Genomic DNA, 4,657 nt, shown 5'->3' with positions numbered 1-4,657 from the left:
TTGCACTTCACGCTTTCTCTGGAAGTCTGCAAGCATTTGAAGTCACTGTTGGTTTTGGTTACAAGTTTCAACATCCTCCTCTAGAAATATTCAAGGGCTGCATTCACTTAAATAGTATATGAATAAAAAGCAGAATGTGCTAAATAAAGCCAGCTTCTTATCTTTTCCTTGTTTGAAAATATTTCACCTTAAAAAGTCTTGGCAAACTGACATATAAAGCAAACACACCCAGAGATTTAACATCTGGAACTCTGAGTAACATTTTCTTAGTATCTTCTTCTGAAGACAAAGTTTTGGCATAATACCTTATGATTTGCAGAGATAGCAGTGACCCAGAGGCTCTGCCAAGACTTTTAAGGGGATATGAAGAAAATCGTCTCATGGAAATGAATTACATGGTAGTCAGTCTCTCTCTCTCTCTCTGATTGTCTAATAGGATCCAATACACCGCCTGCTCTTTGGGATGTTTCCCAATTCACAGTGAAAGCATGACTTACTGTACAAAACAAATCCATTTCCTGTCTTTTCTCCTTACAGAGTGAGAGAAAGCCTCCTTGTGCCAACACAGTAGTGTTTGTTTGGAGGCAAGCAGGATGTTAAAGAAAAGTTGTGCCAAATATTTAGTTCAGGAGCAAAGGTAAAAATGCACAGGAGTGCTTCATAAATAAATAAAGGTTAACAGGAGCTGTTGTGGTTTCTATGCAACACAGCAAAATATATTCTCCAATGAGCCAAAGCTATTTCTACATGGAAATAGATTTTGGATTCCAAAGCTATGGCCTTTCCATCATGACCTCAGAGACACTCTTCTGCTCCATTAGCATCAAGGTTATCTGAAGACACTCTTTCATCCTGAAGATCTATTGAGGAGGGAAAATAATGCAACTGAGGGATTACTGAAAATATCACCAGGGAGTTTAGCAAATAATCTTGCTGAATAACCTTCCTTTAGTACCTCAAAGCCTTGGAAGAGACTGTGGAAATATGATGACTTCACAAAGATGAACTGATTAAACTTCAGCCTGAGCCAAGGCAGTTGACCCAGATTTCTTATCTGGACAAGTGTAAGAGGATGTACTTCAGAGCTACAGCAAGCAATAGTACATTTCTCCCCAAAAACTAGTAAGAAAATATGTAGAGATTTTTCCTCCTTTGCAGGTAACATTTCACTTTCCCCCTCTCACAGGCTTTCACAAGTGCAAATCTAAAATGATCACATGGAAATGCATTACACTGAGATCAGTGGCCTATCAATTTTAGTGTTACTGATTCTGAGTGGCAATTGCTTCCAAAGCATCCAGAAATTGTAACTCCCAGTCCTCAGATCTTTACTTTTTGGGTTCCAGTTCCTCGAATCTCCCAGGCAGCATGGACAGTGAAAAAGCTGAGTGTGGGACTTTATGAGTTGTAATCCATTTAAAAAAAACCCCAAGCTCTCATCGTACTACCTGAGAGAATATTTTTAAATTAAAATTGAACCTGAGACCTTTTGTATGCAGAACATGTGCTCTCCCACTGAGCTATGCTCTCTCATGAATTGAGGTATCAGCTTCCCCTTTGCAGCAGGGACTGGGAGATCTGACTCCATGCCCTCATGGGCACACTGCATGGGCATGACTCTGAACTTCTGAGCTGTAATAACTTGATATTTCTTAAATCAAGTGAGTGAGGAGGCAAAAACAGCTTAAGTACAAATTAGTACATATATCATGCCAAAATCATTTCAGTGAAATATTCTAGTTTTCAAAACTAGGATTTGTTTTAAAAATATCCTCCAGATGGTTCTACTCAACCAAGAAAGTAGTAAAAACAAACTTTTAAAATACAAATTGTTGCCATATTTCAGAAAAGCATATGACTCAGTTCACACACCCAGCAGGACTTTTGACCCACCCTTTTTTCCCCTCCCTTAGTTGAACAGAAGCCCCCATGGGCACAACAAACTGCTTTTGAAAAATCTGGGAGTGCAAAGGAAAGGCGAACAAGAAAAAGCAGTTTGCAATGTGGCATGGTGAGGGGGGACTGCAGGTCAAACACGTTTTAGAGATCTTTTTAATAAGCTGCTTAGAGTTCCCTGTAATATAAGTAGGGCTACATTTATTTTAACCAAATATAATAAAATTGAAAGGTCAGAAGTCCCATTTGGTATGTGCAAACCTCTGGATGGGCTGGGCTGAAAAAAGTCCTCAAGACTGCCAGCTTTCTCAATGATTTCAAGTTTGTATTACTCACAGTAGGCACTGCAGAGCAGCTCCTTGATCTACCAGCCGTTGCACCAGACGTGACTGAGGAAGCTGCAGGTAGCTCCCTGGCTCTCACACTGTCCTCCAGGGGATTCAGGTGGGTAGGACCATCATCCCACACAGTGAGCCATTTTGCCTGAGGCCCCTGGTCAATTCCCTTCGATTTAATGTCAGAGTTACAGGTTCGTTTCTGTAGATTTGAGGACATTTGTTTATTTTTTAAAAGTACAATATATAAACCAGACACTCAGTGCACAGTGCAATATTTTTTTAAAAAAACTTCTCAGAATGCAAGGAGCAAAATTATAACATTTTGATAGCAGATTTCAAATTAAAGAACAATGTCAGTGATGGAAACTAGCTAGTTAAAACAAATGTATTTAGAAATCAAGTTAGATCACTGGCAATGAAAAGGGGCAGCTTAATTAAACTTTTGTTCTTTAACTTCATTTGGAATTTGAGGATTAACATAATTTCTGAATGAAAGTAACTTAATCATTAAATGAGAAATGAAGGCTAAAGAGCAAACATATGCTACATTTCTCACCTAGTTCTTTAACAGAAGCCTCTTGGATTATTACAAAATAACTTCTTTTTGTTCATTCGTAACAGTTAGGGAATTATAATGTTTAGATCACAAAATTCAAACCACTTATGCAAGAATAGTTCTACAGGGGTGAAATGTATTAAGGCATGGGTGGGGATCTGTAGCCATCTCGATATTGCTGAACTGCAACTCCCAGCAGCTCACATGGTGATGAATGTTGGGAGTTGCAGTCAAATAACATGTGGAGGATGGCATGATTCCTACCTCTGTGTTAAGAGCCTTTAGGATGTGAAAATCTGTGGATGTACTGGTTCAAACAAAGCTGCAATACTGCAGGCCATCTTAATGATTTCAAGTTTGCAGTTGCAGTAACTGCTCAAGTTTTGAGTAGTAACTGATCTTCCTTTGCCCCCACCCTATTTCTAAAACTAATAAGGGTTCCTTATTACTGAAATTAGATTTTTTTTTATATCTATAAGATTTAACCGTCTTCATTGCATACAAGTGGCCTTCCTATATTGTACACTGACAGGCTACTCATCTGTCCCAAGACATTAAATTTTGAAGTTCTTAGTTCTGTTGGTTGCATCCATGTGGGAATCAGTAAGCTACAGAATAGGGAGGTTAAAGAAATGAAGGGAGGGGGGAAAGAAAAGCAAGAGAAGGTTTTTGGTGGAGTGGATGAAAAACAGTTTATTTTTTTAAAAAAAGTTTATGTAGCTGTTTCCTTCTCTATCAGGATCAAGAGAGGGACTACTGGGCAGAGGAGTAGTAAAACCATGAACGACGACTTCTTTTTTTACTTCATTCTGGGAAGGTTTTTAGTGTTGACATTTAACTTACATTTCAATGACACTTAAACATAAACTTAATTGTTAAATTTTCACCATAACAAAAATTAAGTGAATTATATTTTATATCTTACCGACAAAAAATCAAAAGCATTAATCCTTACACACTAAGTTTTCAGTTACTGAACAATATAACATTATGCAACATGAAAATCCCAATTAAACAAAGCAGTCTTTCCTGCTTATCTAATGTGGACAAGGAAATATATAAGGAAAGAACCAATCTCACCTGTCTCAGGAAAGAGTTCAATCATGAGGGTTCTCTTATTGGCAAGGCTCCATCTTGACTACCCACCAAGTTGGCTTCTCTAAGTGATGGAATGAACAACAGAGCGTCTAGTTGTAACAATACGTAATTTACTTTAAATCAGTAAATAAAGATTCTAAATCCATAACTAAATGCTCCCTTGCTGTATGCACTAAAAATATGTGTGAAATATAAGTAGTAGTAAATTGTGTTGCTGTTGTTTTGTGTGTGTTTGTTTTTTAAAAAGCACATTAGTATTTCTACCAAATGCCCAGAGTGCTTTATGTGGATCATCTACCCATGCTGCCAGGGCTTTCTGGGACTTGTAGACCAAAGAGTAACATTCCTCCATTGTATCAATGTGTTGCATATGGGACAATTTCTGGTCCAAAGAGTAACATTTCTCCTTTGTATCAATGTGTTGCATATGGGACAAGTAAGACTGGGAATAAGTGACTTGATGAAGGGCAACTAATGTCTGCAGAAGATGCAAATTTTCTTAGTCCATAGGCCAGTGTCTTAGGCCCTGTTCAGACCAGCCTGGGGGTGGAGTTGGGGCATCACGTCCAGATGATGCATGCCTCAACTCCACCCCTAGGGTGCCATGATGCCATGCATTGCTCCACATGGCATACGGCGTCATGGTGCTCCTCTGGTGCTGTGTCCATATGATGCAGCACCGAAGGAGCACTGTATAGCTGCCGCCGCATGGCTATGGTGCCCTTTCCAGGATGCAAAAAGGAGCCACTTTTTGCAGCTCCTTTTTGCA

At 38.9% G+C, this 4,657-nt stretch overlaps 1 long non-coding RNA gene across 1 annotated transcript; it reads right to left on the bottom strand.

The window, feature by feature from the left end:
- Positions 1–768: 768 nt before the first annotated feature.
- On the bottom strand, positions 769–3,952 carry LOC121923525. The gene is made up of 3 exons (XR_006102388.1): positions 3,871–3,952; positions 2,233–2,433; positions 769–860 (listed from the first exon to the last, which is right to left on the bottom strand). It is a non-coding gene; the product is annotated as an uncharacterized LOC121923525 (long non-coding RNA).
- Positions 3,953–4,657: the final 705 nt, after the last annotated feature.

This window comes from Sceloporus undulatus, chromosome 2 (genome assembly GCF_019175285.1).
Source record: "Sceloporus undulatus isolate JIND9_A2432 ecotype Alabama chromosome 2, SceUnd_v1.1, whole genome shotgun sequence".
In the NCBI taxonomy this organism is placed as follows: Eukaryota; Metazoa; Chordata; class Lepidosauria; order Squamata; family Phrynosomatidae; genus Sceloporus; species Sceloporus undulatus.
This window is presented reverse-complemented; position numbering and strand designations above follow the sequence as displayed.